Source organism: Orcinus orca, chromosome 21, assembly GCF_937001465.1.
Source record: "Orcinus orca chromosome 21, mOrcOrc1.1, whole genome shotgun sequence".
Classification (NCBI taxonomy): Eukaryota; Metazoa; Chordata; class Mammalia; order Artiodactyla; family Delphinidae; genus Orcinus; species Orcinus orca.
The window spans coordinates 29,587,475-29,604,481 of NC_064579.1; the positions used below are offsets into that span (position 1 = coordinate 29,587,475).

General features: G+C 39.2%; 2 protein-coding genes across 5 annotated transcripts in view; one reads left to right on the forward strand and one right to left on the reverse strand.

Moving 5' to 3' along the window:
• GPM6A (glycoprotein M6A) overlaps nt 1–5,305 on the reverse strand; it is a 287,922-nt gene extending 282,617 nt beyond the window's left edge. The window contains exon 1 of the mRNA XM_049704160.1: nt 5,288–5,305. The gene's annotated coding sequence lies outside the window, so the exon portion shown is untranslated. The remainder of the gene's footprint in view (nt 1–5,287) is intronic.
• A 408-nt stretch (nt 5,306–5,713) lies between these two features.
• Nucleotides 5,714–17,007, forward strand: part of WDR17 (WD repeat domain 17) — an 85,588-nt gene continuing 74,294 nt past the window's right edge. For all 4 annotated transcript variants that reach the window (XM_049704152.1, XM_049704153.1, XM_049704154.1 and 1 more), the window contains exon 1: nt 5,714–5,853. The gene's annotated coding sequence lies outside the window, so the exon portion shown is untranslated. The remainder of the gene's footprint in view (nt 5,854–17,007) is intronic.

The window sequence follows — 17,007 nt, forward strand, 5'->3', positions numbered from 1 at the left end:
AGAGTGGCATAGGGACAAGGGAGTGTGGAAAAACAACATGCAAAAAAAAAAAAAAAATAGGACATACTGTTTATTAAACTGTTGTGTTCCTTAGAAAAATTTTTTTAGGCCATAAAATCAACCAGTTTATAAGTTTTCCCTCTGGAAAATCACAATGTAACATATTATTTTCATATTTCATAAAATATATATTCAGAGATTTTTCTTTTCTCTTTTTTTTTTTTCCTTTTGGCAAGATGGCTAGGATTAAAAATACAGTAACACAGAAGAAATCCTCTAAGGTTTAATTTTACGACTGCTCTCAAAAAGCATAGCCAAAGGAAATTTGGCCACGCACTGAACAAGATTTTATAAATGCTAGATTTTCACGTATTATTGTAGATGATCTTAAGAATTTTAAAAACATGTGAAAAATGATTAAGTGCTCTTCATCCTGGTGTCACTAAAAGATTAAAATTGTGGATTAAAGATAAGTTTTTGGCAGTCATCCCCAGAACAAAAAGCTTTGTTTTAGGGGCCCTAAGTCTTCTGAGATATTTTTGGCAAATTGCATCATGTGGGACTCCCACTCATAGCAACAACATCTTGTCTTGTTTTCACAGCAAGATGATCTAAGGCATATTTTCCATAACCAGAAGTCTCAACCTTGCTTTATTTTGTCTCAGCTTTGTCTGTTGCACTGTGTCAGTCTCATACGTACACTTCTTCAGTGCTCTTTATAAAGCTTTGATACATTTTATTTAGATACATAGTTATGTATATGCAACACACACACGGGAATGGAATGCCCATATTAAGGAAATTTTAGATTTAGAGAGTTATAATATCTCAGATAACATTTGCCTGTATCTTATACCAAAAAAGATTTCCATCTGGGATACAATAAGCCAAAAACATATTATTTAAGAGGATCATGGTAAAATTAAGGGTATAAGCTCATGGCCAAATTAAGGATATAAGCTAAGCTGTCCAAGCAAACAAGAATTATTTCGCCTAGTTTCTATTAACTCCCAATACTCACTGCAAATATATGTTCAAAAAGCATCTTCCATTTAAAATAAAAAATGTATTCACCTAATTTTCTTTCAGTCTGATGGGCCAATTGTACACTATTGGGATATTTTAATATTAACTGGAGGCAGTCATTTGCCAAGATGAAACAGTAATTATTGAGAGACAATGTACATATGGTAAAGTGCAGCTTTGGCCAGACCCAGTGGTGGTGGATTCAGAGCACAACACCTGAGGTCATCTATCTTTGAAGTTTCCTACAGCTGGAGATGAGTGGCACATTTTCAAGGTTCTGATAGGTAAACAGAAATAAAGACAAATCAATGGATAGATAGATTGATGGCTTTAGAAACACCAAGAATCATAATGCACCCTGTGTCACATTTTTAGACACATTTAAGGACTTCTTAGTGGTGTGCTAATGAATGTTTAACAACCAGTGCTCTGAATAAAACAATGTGTACATATATGTACACAAGTTTATTACAGATTTTGCTGAGATAAAGGTTGTGTTGCATGTTTACATATAATAATGCAATATTTTATTTTATATTCCATATAGCTAATTGATTTTCACAGAATTCTTTCTGAATTTTTGCCAAACTCTTCTATTTGTAGCTGAATGACAGTTGCAATAGACAAATGAACATAGTGCTTTGATGCTGATATTTTCGTTTATGTTTATGAGTCAACAGGGCAACAATGAAGGCTTTTTATTTAGTTGTTGACCTTACCAACGTCTTTGCATAATAGGTTTTGAATATTAGAAGCAGTGTCCCTAAATTCTTTTGCTATTTATATTGTAATAACTATAGGCATATCACACTTTACAGTTGAATTGCGTTATTAATATTTTCTCCATCATTTCCTTAAGTTTATACCAGGGATTGGCAAATAACTTGTTTGGTCAAATACAGCTTGTTTTCGTAAATAAGTTTTTTGGGGACACAGCACACCTATTTATTTATGTCTTGTCTGTCTGCTTTCAAGCTACAATAGCAGAACTGAGGAGTTGAGATGGAGGCTGTATGGTTTGCAAAGCCTAAAATATTGATGTTTACTCTCTGGCTCTTTCCAGGAACAGTTTTCTGACTCTGGAAATAAACCAGCACTTACCAACAGAACTTTCTGTGATAATGAAAATGTTCTTTACCCGTGCTGTTTAATACAGAAGCCACTTAACCACACTCACTGTTGAGCACTTGAAATGTGTCTACTGCAACTGAGGAGCTAAACTTTTCATTCTTTTTAATTTTAATTAATTAAAAAAACCCACATGCTGCTAGTAGCTACTTTATTAGACAGTGTAGGTCTAGACAGTCAACAAAACCATGAATCACAGCCTGATTTGCAGCATTTGCTGATTTGGGGATTGTAAATACACTGATTTTGGCTAGTTTCAAGCATCAAATATCACATCATGGAATGACGAGTTGGGAAGAAATATACAATATTATATAGTATTTCCACCATGCAGACTTAGACATAAATAGACATAATAGACATAAATAACATCAATAACATAGATAAAGATAAAATACTAAAAATAATTAGAAAGTGATGAGCTTTGAGTATTTGTTTTTAATAACATTTTAAAATTATAAGTTTATATCACTTAATTTTAATAAGAGCTCTGTACAGCAATGGGTTGCTAAAACCCTGAAAACTATCACAGCTGTCTCTCTCAAGCCAGTGCAATCTGGTTTCAGCCAGTGTTTTTATACACAGTAAGTCTCTAAGTATTTAGTTCTCTATGTGTTTACTGCATATCAGTTTGATCGCTTTTTTTGTCATGCTTATTTCTGTTCTCTTACCATTTTTACATTAAAAATAGTGTGAAAAAGCTTTTCACTTAGGTGAATCTAAAGCCCTTTTAGCTAAATTTTCCTAAAATTTAAGTTCAAGAATTTCTACCTGGTTGCTTTTTTTTTTTTAGAATATCCACAAAAAATGCACCTGTCACATTAAATGGCCTGGAACACCTTTTCAAAGCCACTGCTCTCACAGAACATGTCTACCCTTGAAGACTGATTGACTAGAACCAATTGATTCCCCTAATCCCTCTTCTAGCTAAGAACTAATGATTGCCCTGAAACTGTCAGCCTGAGTGTCTGACTTTTTTGGTTGTGAGATGAGAGCATCACATTAAATATTTGTTGACTAAAAGAATGAAAATCTCAGTAAAAAGATGTTTTCCTTAGAAATTAGGTTATCCTATTTCTTTGGGTTCTGGATCTAACTATATCTGTGATTGTTTAAACCTCGCTTTCAAAACTTGTGAACCAAATCATGGTAAAGGGAGGAGGGTACTGAATTGGGAGTCTGGGATCATGATATTAATCCTGCTGCTAATATAGCTGTAGGATCTTGACAAATTCTAGAACTTTCCAGGCCTCAAGACCTTCATCTTTCAATTGTGAATGCATAACCAGGTATTTTCTAATGTGTCATTTGGTTTTCTGATTCTTAACTGGAGAGTTGAAACAATTATGAACCAATTAGTTGTAAAAGACTTTGATGGAACAAGCTAGACATTGGGTCTTTGACAACCTTTTCTCTTCATGTTTATTGTTGACACTGTACCGAATAAATATCTGATCATAAATGAAAATGACAGTCTATTTTCCCAGAAATGTTTCTTTCCATCTCCCCTCCATCATTCTTATTTTCATCATCTTAATTCAGGCCATCAGCATCTTTCCCTACTCCATCATGCTTTTCATTTCTCTGCACCCTTATGTACCCCCAACATTTGTAAGGTATCTTTTCTCAAGAAAAAGCTCTGGTTTTAGGGGTTAAGGTCTAAGGGCTAACCTAATCAGGGAGTCCAATGTCTTCTTAAATCTGGTTTTATTATTTTTTCAGTTTAATCTTTTGCCAATTTCTTTCCCTCCTCTTCTCTTTAGATACTGACCTTCACCTCCTCCAGAGAATGCAAACAAGTCAAAATTAGTTAAATCAATCATGCATTTTCCCCATTTTGTGCTTTTGGCCATGCTGTTCCTGATGCATAGTATGTCCAGTCCTTTTTTCCAACAGGTGAAATCTATTTGTTTCTTAAGTTCCTGTCCAAATATCACCCTTCTTGAGAGTTACTCTGAAAACAAAGAAAATTTTCTCCTTCCCTCATCTGAAATTATCTCGCAGAACTTTTATATAACCCTACTTTAGGACTTAACACACCACATATATTTAGGTGTTGTCCTCTATACTTTCTCTGGTAGATTATGTGCTTAATTTTTTATTTATCCATCCATTCATCCAACATTTATTGAAGATCTGCTATTCATCAGGCACTTTATTAGAATGCAGAGAACAGACCTGTAAGAACTGATTCTAGCTTTTGACAAGTTTGTCTATGTGGAGAGGTAACTTTTAAGTCAATTTTAATTTGCAAAACAGAATGCTAAGTGCCGTGATAGGGAACAGTCTGCACAGAATACTTTGTAAGAAAAAAGTGTATGAAAAAAAAAAGTGTATGGCATAGGAGGGTCAGAATTACGTCCAGGGAGTTTCGCTGGTTGGCCGGTTGGGGCAAACCATAATTTACTAACTATTCAGGGGCTTCCCTGGTGGCAAAGTGGTTAAGAATCCTCCTGCCGATGCAGGGGACACGGGTTCGAGCCCTGGTCCGGGAAGATCCCATATGCCGCCAAACAACTAAGCCCGTGCGCCACAACTACGGAGCCTGCGCTCTAGAGCCCAAGAGCCACAACTACTGAAGCCCAGCGCGCCTAGAGCCCGTGCTCCGCAACAAGAGAAGCCACCACAATGAGAAACCCGCGCACCGCAACGAAGAGTAGCGCCTGCTCACCGCAACTAAAGAAAGCCCGCGCGCAGCAACGAAGACCCAAGGCAGCCAAAAATGAAGAAATAAATAAATAAATTAATTTTTTAAAAGATCTGAAAAATGCTATTAAAAAAACAAAAAAATTATTAACTATTCAGAGTCTGACATATAATTAAAGCTCAGTAAATGTTATTAAACACATATTCCGAGTATATGAAGGTTTATTTTCTCCTGGGTGTTTGATAAAGGTCATTGGTAGTGAAGATATTTCAGAGATACAAAGAAGGAAATATGAATGACAGTGCCATTTCCATTCAACCAGATTCCACAAGGAAAATGTCAGTTTGCACACTTTGAGGGCAGGTGTATTAACTACATACAAATCCACCAATAGAGACAAATCGCATTCATAGGAGTTTTGCACAGAGCTTCTTGAGCCCAATCAGACTATAACGAAGTGCAGAAGAGACCGCATTCTGTACTCACCTTCCAGGTGAGCATCAAGGCTAGTGTAGCCTAGACTCTGAAGGAGGCTCAACTCCCTCCCTCAGGCTCCTCAAGAAGATGGGGTGATTTATTTATTGTATACTTGACTCATTTTCCTAGAAAGTGCAAACCCGGTGGGCGGAATCTGTTAGGTGGTGAGAACGCTGGCGGTTCACTGTTCTTTCCTCCACTTTCAGCCTCCCTGTAAACTCTGCTGAAGCCTAACCCAGGGCCTGGGAACCACAACTTCAGAGCCGACTCCCGGTTGCCAGGTAACCACCTGGGCGCGCACAGTCTCCGGGGGTCAGGGGCCGCCCCCGCCTCTCCCCAGGCGCTCCAATCAGCGGCCAGTGTGGCTGTCACGTGGGGCTCGGAGCGGGACCCGGAGTGCCGCGCGCGCTGCCAGGCTTGCGGAGCCCGCCTCCGCGCCCTTCAGACCCCGCGGCCCGGCCGCGCAGCCTCGGAGCCCGCGGCGCAGGAGGAGAGGGCGGTGCGGGTCGGGTCCGGCCGCCGCGCCCGCTTCAGCACCTTCCGCTGTCCGCCGCTGCGGTCGCCTCGTCCTGCAGGTAGGGGCCGGCGGGCCGCAGGGCGAGGGACGCAGGCGGACGCGGGCTGGAGGAGGGCGATCTTCGAGCGATGGGGCGTCGCGGGGCTGGTGGGGGTCCGCCCGCCCCCGCGACGGTGGCGGACCCGCGTGCGCGCGTCCTGTGGGGCTTGGCAGGCGATGAGGCCCCGAGCGCCCGCGCCGCTCACCGGCCGAGGACGGGACGCAGCAGAAGCAGCAGCAGCCCTTGCGCCTCTGAACTGCCCCTGGAGTGTCACCTGCGACCCTGATCGGGGACACTGCCTTATGTTTTAAGCTTATTCAGCCTCAGTGCGTATAGAGTCTAGATTGTCGCTCTCGTTACTGTGCCCACGGGCGCTTCTGTAAGGACCCCCGCCCCCCTGAAGGTGGCCTTCGTACTCAGGCTGCGGCAAGAAACCCTGGGGTCAAAGGGAAGCGCGTCCCAGAAAAAAGACAGACAGTATTGAATCTCAGAGGCGCACTGTGTGCTAAGCGAATCTTAAAAATATAATCTTTCCTATTTTTCAGAAGCTAACAAACCCAGACTTACTTTTTTGCATGCAGATAGTAAAAGGAGCAAGCATTGGAGCTGACTTTTTTTTTTTTTTTTACTATATTAAGTAAAAGCAGTTGATTTGAATGAAGTTTAGCGATGCCTTGGATCATGTATCAGAAGTAAAGCACACTTGTTTTGTAACTTCCATGTCCATTTGTATATGTATTTGTTGACGTTTTTAATTTAAAAGTCTCCAACAATGGTTTGAAGAGAGAGATTACATTTCTTTCATTGTCTGAGTATTTCAGAAATAGATACCCTTCGGAGAAACTCATTTCCCTACCAATTTTTATAACCGAAATTACGAGTCCTCCTTGAACATTTTAAGTCACCTCAAGTGAGAAGAAGCTTTCCCTTTAGGGTTTGTTTCTCTAACAGTGAATTCTTTGGGGAATTTCAAAGATTCTCTCTAGGTTTTCATATCTAATTTCTTGCTCACAAATCTCCTGGGCTCATCAACAGTGAGAGGATAGTCTTGGTGTGATTATCATAGAACACAGCATGGTCTTGGGTGTTGTGTTGTCTCCCTCTTATTGGCATTAGTGGAGCTGATTCTGGGCTTGTGGTGTGGACAGCCCCTGCAGAAAAGCACTCTCTTACATCCTGTTGAGATTCTGCCTCACTGGCCTAAGTGTGCAAGAAAGTGAGCGTGGTCACATCTTACCTGTGTGAAGGCAGAGATCTGAGAAATCAGTCTGACAGTCTTTCCTGTTCTGTGATCTAAAATTAAATACAGTAATTAAATGCCTTTGAAAAGTTGTCAGTTAATTCACCAGAGTTTGGGGAACCGTGCTTTAGGTGATAGTTTAGAGATTAATGTTACAAATGCTAGGTTTAGGTCATTGCATTGAGAGTTCCTGGGAAGTTTGCTCAACTGGAATAAACCAAGGCTTGTTTGAAAGGGCCCAATGGAAAGAAAACTCATATACTTCTTAAGTGAGCTCCACAAACTTACTCTATATTAAAATGGCTAGTTGAATTTTACTACTTATATTGAGCTGATTTTCCCTGTGTTTATAGTAATAGGAATACTTAAAGAACTGTGGGTATCTCTGAAAAAAAAATTAGATATATTTACTTAAAAGTTTGAAATTCTTCATTCTTTTTATCTTTAATGATTAAATATTGCTGTACTAAAAACTTTTGTTACTACTCACACAATAATCCTATATATTCGAAAGCTGCAAATCAATTTAGCTTAGAAAATAATGTTTTTAAATTCCTCTGCTCCCAGTAGACGGACTTCTAGGGCTAGAGTGTTTTTTGTTGTTGTGTTCTGTGGACTCTACCTTGCAGCCCTTAGCCTGAGCATGGGTGAGCTGCAGCAGCTTTTATATTGCTCAGAGAAGAGTAAGAGTATGTTTGTTTGTTTGTTTCTTTTGCCCCAGTAGATACTGGAAGTCCAACATGACTGATTAGATGTCCCTGTCAATAAGATATGTGCAAATTCTCCATACTACCTAATTTTACTTGCCTAAACTCTGTAATGAAGACTAAAATGAAATTCAAACAATTTGGAAGGATTCACATATCCTTCCTGTATTCCAGAATTTATTCAAAATCAGATCTAATATGCAAGAAAGGTAACAGTTTACCAGATTACTGAATAATGTGTTTACCCAGCCATTCATGATAATGATGAGTATACAAACATTACTACTACTTTCTGCAATTGCTGAATTATCTCATCTTGTATTTTGTATCTATTCCATGTAGCAGATTGAAATATTAAAGTGAAATTATGTATGTAGCTTCCAGTGTGTCTTCAGGAACAGAGATCTTACTGAGAATATTATAATCCATAGAAATCATATTAGGAGATTGGGAGGGATTTCTTACTAACTGACACCTCCTTTCCTTTCATGTGAGAAACATATATTAGACCAAGAGTGGCTGGCATTTTTCAACATCCAAGACCATGCTGTGTTCTATGATAATCGCGTGGAGATGATTCTCTCACTGTTGATGAGACTGTTCCTTGGAGATTGATGAGCAAGAAATTAGATATGGATACCTGGAGAGAATCTTAGAAATTCCCCAAAGAATTTACTCTGTAGAGAAACAGATCCTAAAGGAAAAGCTTCCTCTTGCTTGAGGTTACTGTTACTGTTCAAGAAGGACTTGTAACTTCGGTTATAAAAATTGGTAGAGAAATACACTAAAATGATCAACTTTGACCTTTGCCTTTGTGTATTGAAAGGGAAAAAATCCCATCATGACTGACTAGAAGAATTTCAAAACTTCTCATGGTAAAACATGGGCTGTCACATGAGGAGACAAGTTTCAGGTTGTTTTTACTTGATCTCAATGACCAGACAAATATAACTTGAAATAGGCTAGACAACCTGGAATTGGAGCCACAGGTGGCACGTGCATCTAGATATCACATTATCAGCTACTTGAGTGAGATAATTTTTTTTAATAATGATAAAGGCTTACTTTTTTATTACTTTACAGGTACTTACAACATTGATTTAGTAGCCTAATTATCTCCTAAAATTCTGGAAGTCTGTATTCTAGTTTAGGAAATATATGTGTCACAGAAACAGGCAAATCTTGTACAGTAAGATCATAGGAGATAATTCAGCAATGTTATTTGCTATTAAAGGGATAATTGATAACTGTCATGTTCAGGAAAGCTCTTATCAAAAGATGCAAGAAATAATTTTCCATGCTTCGGTGAGGATGTTACACCATTTAAAATTTGGTTTATAAATTTGAATGCTCAGATGTGGAGAACTCATAGTGGAGGTTGTTAAGTAATTTACCTTACGTTCACATTTGTTGTTCTCTTCCAGTTGTTGACACTTTAAGTTATGAGCATGTACCAGTATCTCAGGTGGGCTCATTTGCAATTATGTATAGTAAGCTCAATTTCATATCTCATACACAAAAAAACTTTCCAATTGGAAAGCAGAAAATAGTTCTCACTACACAGAGCAGTCGTGTATGATGTGCTGTTGGAAAAACTTCATTTTTCAATACAATACAGCGCCACATGGAGCCCTGAAAATTGAATAGTTGGTTAATAAGAAGTAGGTAATACTTAATTTTGGCCCATTAAGATAAAACTTTTTGAATGAGTCTTAATGAAAAGAGTTATGCAAATTTTATTTTTAAGATAAACATGGTAGCGGGTTTGAAGGAGTCATTTCAGAATTTAAGCTAGAAGGATTCTTAGAGACCAGTCAATCTAACACCATTAACACTAAACAAACAAAAATTAAGTTGCTCAAAATTGGGAAAATTTCAATGGGAAAGCTGGTCTGGAACCTCAGGCTCTAACACTCAGCATTGTGCTGCTCCCTAAAGAGGTGTAAAAATATATCACCTTTCTCTTTTATTATATTTCTTCAAGTGACTAATTCAAAAGTTTGAGTAGTTAAGATTTAGATCACTTTTATATTTTTTAAGTGACTATTGTACATAATGAACAAATTGCATGTGTTTGGTCTCATCATATAGAAAGTTTGCTTAAAATATTAATTAAAAAGTGTTTTCCCACAATTTGTAAAATTTTTTGATTCGCTCATTAATATGATTTAAGTTTTTCTGCAAAGTCTTCTGTGATTTGGGGGGGATCCAGTTATCTTATAAATTCTTTATCCTAATGCACCTCAATGGTACTTAAGTGTTCATAGCCATCACATCTACAATTGAATGTTAGAAATAAGAAGGTTTTGGAAGTTACATCTGAAGCCTGGATTATGGTTACCATTGGGTAAAATTTTGAAGTTGGACGCGTTTATTTTCTAGACTTTCTGACCCTTTGGTACTAGACGCCATCTAGAATGGTGTTATTCGACATGTATCTTAGACCAGCATCCCCTGGGAGCATGTCAGAAGTGCATACTTCCAGGCCACAGCCCTGCCAAATCAGCATATCTGAGGGAGCACCTGGAATCAGTGTTTTCAGGAGGCTCGAGTGATTCTAACGCAAGGTCACGCTTTAGAGGTACTGATAGAAGGTACATTGCGCCACTGGACCTAGTCCTCTCTTGAACTGGTAGTGTTCATATACAACTCCACCTTTGAAACTTTACTTAAACTACTAAATAAATGAACTCATTCCTGAAAATATTGAATACAATTGTGGATACATTTAAATTTCAATAGTAGCTTTTTGGACACAATATCTCACTTGCATTATTAATCACATTAGTTCATCTTTGTGGGAATTTTATGGTGGCTAAGGGAATAATTTTTGACAGGTGGCCCGTTGACTAGATTAGTAACCTGTCTCATATATGCACTGGTCCTGCCTTAGCTGATACAACTCTTCACTTATCAAACTTCAGGATTTATTTCCGGCCTCCTATCAATGTATGGATGCATATATAAAAGAAATTTTGGATGTAGTGACGGTGTGAGCTGTTTCTTAAAGCTTTCAAGCTTTAAATCCATTTGATTTCCTTTGCTGGTTTTTCTCAGCATTTGACAAAAATAAATTTTTTTTTGGTACGTGGGCCTCTCACTGTTGTGGCCTCTCCCATTGCAGAGCACAGGCTCCGGACGCGCAGGCTCAGCGGCCATGGCTCACGGGCCCAGCCGCTCCATGGCATGTGGGATCTTCCCGGACCGGGGCACGAACCCATGTCCCCTGCATCAGCAGGCGGACTCTCAACCACTGCGCCACCAGGGAAGCCCTTGACAAAAATAAATTTTAACACCCTTGGCCCAGAACATGAAAATGCCAGTCTAACTGACTGTTTCTGCCAAATGAGAATCCTGATTTTCAGACACAGATAACATAAAGACCCACCCTACTTTAAAAACTCGTATACAAAGTCCAACTTACAGAACAGATGGATTAGAAGGGGGACGGGCATCCTCAGGTTTACAGAGCAATTCATGCCATAGCTTCTCAAGTCCTCCTTCATGAGGAATGATCCTATTTATAAAAACAAAGCTACTTATTTTTGCCATACCCTATTATAAAAATAATCCTACATCTTTATTATGACAATGTTTACATGTTTACTTTCATAATGTCTCTTTCAGTGGAATATTTACCTCTTCTTAGTTTATGGGTGAAAAATACGTGATCTCACTCTTCTATTTCTCTTTGGCTGAGTCTCTCAGAATGGTTAATTGAAGGTATATGAATGACCCTGTTGTTCAAGAAAAGTGTATTACATCTTTGATCAAATTAAAAATCTTTTCCACATTGCAGGTCAAGAGATTCTGTAATCCTTCAAGCGCCTTGAAAATCTAATTTCATAATTCAAATCCATATAATTTTCACTTTGGTGGTTAAAATGTAGGAAGTATAAGAAATATCTAGATGAATGATAGATTAAGTATATAGATGGATGATGAAATAACTGCATTCACTTTGCCACATCTTTGAATTAGTGTTCTGGTCTTCTCCGTCTTACCTATAATCCTTTGTTTTGCTGATCAAATTGGAATTCATACTGGTATAAGTGGTCATTCTGTGAGTCCAAACTAGAACAACCATAATGACCTTATTCTTTTCTATTTGCTATCTAATCCAGGATTTTAACATAGGTTAATACTGTACTTTGTGACCTATTTTATCATCTAAGCTTTTAAGAACATTAGGATTTGACATATGTTGGGGATGCTGAGATATAATGTCCTGCCAAGCACATGAAAGGTAAATTTAGGAATGATTGAAATTTAAGAGATTAATCTGGTCAGTAGAAGTTACCAGAGGCAGTTTGTCTGATAAACATCTTTGCTATTGTTGAACTGAGTAAGTAGTTCTCAAGCTTTACTCTGCTATATAAATCATCTGGAAATGATGTTAAAAAGCAGGTTTCCAGACTCCACCCCAAGATCCATTGGCCCTAGATTGTGATCCAGGAATCTTCATTTTTAGCAAGTTTCTCAGTTAATTCTGATGCAAGAGACCCGAGAACCACACTTTGAGATGCACCGATTTAGAGATTTTTTAAAATTATATTTATCCTTGATAACCTATGGCTGTACATATCAGTGAAAATAGTGGTCATTTAGAATTATGGATACTAGACAGAGGAAGAAGATCTCAAGTCAGTGGGCTAGTGGCTGCTTAAAAAAAAACTTCCATTTTTTTTCTTTGCAATTTCCAAATGCTTTCTAATGAGCACGTATAGTAAATACTAACATATTAACTATATGTGCTCACTAGAATTTTTTGCATCACTCTGAGCATATAGTGTATTCAAATGTTAAACACTGATTTTCAACATGATATTTTTAGGTTTTTAAAAAAATTACTATAGGCAATAGATTTCTGTTAAGAAAATTAACAAACTTCTGAATAGGACAAAGAGGAGTTCAAGAAAACTACCCTGACTCTCTGCATGGTGATATGTTTGTGACCCTGACCTTTGAATACACATCTTTATATACTTTGATCGATTTTTCTCTTTCTCAAGGCTCCCCGGAGTGCTTCCTGGTCAGAGTCTCTGCTTTTGCTGCTCCCTCTGTTTAGTGCGCTTTCACGTAGTACCTATGACACGACTATAGTACCTTTTAAAATTTTATTATTTATTTATTTTTGGCTGTGTTGGGTCTTCGTTTCTGTGCGAGGGCTTTCTCTAGTTGAGGCGAGCGGGAGCCACTGTCTTCATCGCGGTGCATGTGGGATCTTCCCAGACCAGGGCTTGAACCCGTGTCCCCTGCACTGGCAGGCAGATTCTCAACCACTGCCCCACCAGGGAAGCCCTATTTTTACTTTTCATATAGTCAGATTTTCTGGTAAAAATACTTCATTTTCAACTATTTTTGTTCTTACATATTAAAAATATCATGTGACCTAAGCTAAAGAGAAGTATACTGTGTAGATTGTCACTTTGTTACCAGTGGTTAGAATCACCAGTAACTGGAGGGTGTTGTTAGCTGTATTGATTTGTTGTTTTCCAAGGATGAGCTTTCAAATTGTTCTTAGGATGTAGCTGTTTAATATTTTTGGAAGGTCTTGTCAAGGCATGAAATGCTGGGATGGGAGCTATGTGTCGCTACAGATCGCTGCCAGCGTTTAGGCACGTGCTGGTGGAGATTGCTCTGGGGCACACCCCTGTGGCATAGTACCGACTGAGGAGTCAGAGGATCTGCTATGGGCGTGGCATTAGCAGGCATCCACTGTGAACCATCGCGGCTGAGTCATCAGACTCTGTGGGTGTTCCTGTGGGCCCCCAAATGCATATCCTTAATCTAGCCCATCTCAGTCCCCTGCTGCTTGCTTTGCAGACTTTGGTTTTTACCCATTTCCTGTTGTGAGATTATTTATTCCTTGTGTCCACCTTCCTCATCCGCTTGTCCCTGATGTTGCTTCTAAAAATACTTGTGGGTTAAAGCAGCATTAGTGCATATCTCAGAGAAAGACTTAACATGTTGCAAAATATGATGGCTGGGGGTGGTAAATGGGGCAGGAAACTCCAGGGGCAAAATAAAAAGATAAATGAAAGTGTCCAAGTGAAGTTAGAAAATATAATCCAATTATACAACACCTACTTATATGTGGACAAGTCATTTCAGTTTATTTTCCCCTCTTAATCTTGTTAGTATTAGAAAGCACTGCTGTGGATTCTTAGTGTATAATTTCTTTTTATTTAGATTATATACCTGACAGCAGAAATGTGCAATTTACTGTTTTGTACCAGCAAATTTGCACGTCAGCATAATTAGCATAAAAGAAACATTGTGAGCTTCCTAGAAATCTCCCTCATGGCTCCTGTCTGTCACTACTTCCTTTTCCCTGAAGAAAACTCTCTCATAACTTCTAGTAGCGTAGATTAACTTTGCTGGTCTTTAAACTTTTATAATATTAGAATCCTATGATATTCATGTGTGACTTTCAGTCATCATTACATTGTATGGTTCATCCGTTTCGTTGTGTATGGTTCATTTGAATTATTGTATAGTACCCCAGTGTATGACTGTCCTATCATCTGATCTCCCAGATTGGGGGAATCTGGTTTTTAGGGGAGACTTGTGTGTCTCCCTCTCCTCAACCCTGCTCTGAGGCAGCCAAACTCCACTTTATATCTGGGGTGGGTGCTGAGTAAGAGAGAAAGCACCTCTTCAGTGGCAGATCTGGGCTTCGTTCTGGTTCAGGATGGGAGCCCAAGATGTTTTCCTGCCCACCCCCCAGGGGCTGGTAGCTTTTGCTTCTTCCCTTCTCCCAGTTCTGTGGGCAGGAAGGAGGGTTATCTGTCCCTCCCTAGAAGCAGATGGGCTTTGCTTTTACTCCCTCCCCATTGTCCCTGGGAGTGAGGGTATGTATTTCCTCTCTCCGAGTAGCTGAAGGCTTGTGCTCCATTTGGGAGAAGGACTCAGGGACCTATACAGAGTTGCATGCCTGTCAGCTCTCAGTAGCCAAGCGCCTCCTATGTACCTGAGCCACTAAGGGGGACTATGTCTGATTTGCCCCCCTCTTTCTCCTAAGCCCCCGATTGAGGCCTGAGGAGAAGATCTGACAGGTGAGTGCAACTCAGCTTGCACCGGGGACCTCCAGTTATTCTGAACTGATGCTCTAGCTCATACCGGCCTTTAGGACTTTCGCAGATTTTATCTGACTTTCTCTTCCCCGCTTTGATGGCAGTCACCTCTTTCTCCCACTCCCCGTCAAAGGCGAAGCCGTTGGTCTGTTTGTCTCCCCCTGACTGGTCTCCTCACTCTTTGGAATTCCCTTCATTGCTTTGCAGCCTGACGATTTAATATTCTCTTTCTCCAGAGAGAACATGCTTTTGCTTTTGGAAAGTATGAGGGTAGGGAAGACCCCCTCAATGCAATCATTGAATGAATCTATTTGAAGCTGAACTTCAGTCTTTGTAAAGGAGAGTCTATTTCATGCTAGTGTTAAGGTGTGGACCCATGTGGTTCTCACTGAAAGGGCACCATTATTAGGCCATTTTTTTCCCTGGCAGCATATGGACGCCAGTTTTTTTCCCTCCAATCCCATGAGATTATGAAAAGCTCTCCATAGCGTCTTAGTATTTCAGCCACTACTTTTAGATGGTCAGATCCTGTTGGGGGGCAAGTAGCATCCCCCCCTCCCCAGCCCCACCCTGTTCCCTACAAGAGGGTAGCTGTGGAATGTCCTCCTCATGTTGATGGGTGTGAAAGGAAGCAAGCCTTACAGCAGAGCTTGGAGCTGGAACATTCTGACTTCTGCCCACGTATCGCTGGGGAAAGCAAGTCATACGGCAAGTCCAAAGGCAACAGGCCAGGATATATAGTCGGCCCGTGATGAGCTCATAAAAAGGTATAGGTGCAGAGAGGGATATAAAAAGGTCACGACCCGCAATCAGACCACAGGTTACTTGTGTGTTGTATGAATCCCTGCAGTAAGTTTTCTGACACTGCAAGCCATTTTACTTTATTTATTTATTTTCTTTAACACAATGACATCTAGCCTTTGATTCTTTTCATTTCCTTCCATCACTAATCTTAAAAGGCAGGAAAAATTTTCTGACTACGAATTAAGTTAAATTTGTGATTTTAACAATAAATTAGTCAGTTAGACCCGTGGAGGAATACACAGATGTAAAGATGTGGAGTAGATGGCACCATGACTTTCTCCTTCCTGTTTCAGTTACTGCTAAGTGATCGTGACATGCTTCCGCTCTGAGATCAGCTAAAGGTTTCAACCCTGCGCTCCAGACCATCAAGGAGTTGTGAGAGTTGAACACTGTTGGCCATTCTTATACTAAATGAACCAGATTCTATACACTCTCAGATAATCAAAATACCTGAAATACAATCAAAAATATGTATTTTTATGCAAGATAATATTCATCTGAGATTCCATGATGTGAAATATTTTACTTTTCTTAGTTCTTGCAAATATGGTAAATAGTGCTCATGGGAAAAGGTCAGGAAGTATGACATGAGAACTGTAACGTGCCCTACAGACAAGGTATTACTTTTAACTATATTGTATTTATAGTGATATAGTAAATACTTGGTACCTTACATGATTATAAACTAATTTTACCAATTCAAGTTTGCGTTTTATTTTCCCTTTAAAAATTAATTTCTGAAATAATTTGATTAGCCATTTCTCTGCAAGGAATTGAATGGTAATCCCATTTCCCTTGTTGATGAGTATATTACCTGTAATTTGGATACATTTCTTTAGCCCCTTTCCAAGTTGCAGTTATGTGTGTATATATATATATATATATATATACACACACACACACGCACACACACACACACACACACACACACACCCCCTTCGGTTCATGTGAACTACCACTAGTTGACAAACTCTTCTAGCATGTGTCAATTCACGCAACAAACATTTTGTACCTTCTATGCAAATATGAATAAAACATGTTCCTTTGTCTTGGGCAACTCACAATTTTTGTCTCTGCAAATAATCACTATCCAGTGCACACAAATACAGACTTAGAGGCATACAGATGAGGGATTTGGTGCATTTGTGAAAGGCTTCAAAGAAGAGGGACATTAAGTTGGGTCTTGATAAATATGATACAGCTCATTAGTCACAAAAAAAGGGGAAGAGGTAAGACAGCTCAGGAAAAAGCATTTCACAACTTAAAGGCATAAAGCCATGCTGGTATAGAACATGTTTAGGAATTGCAGTGAAAGCAGGGAGGTTAGTAAGTAAAGTATTTCATT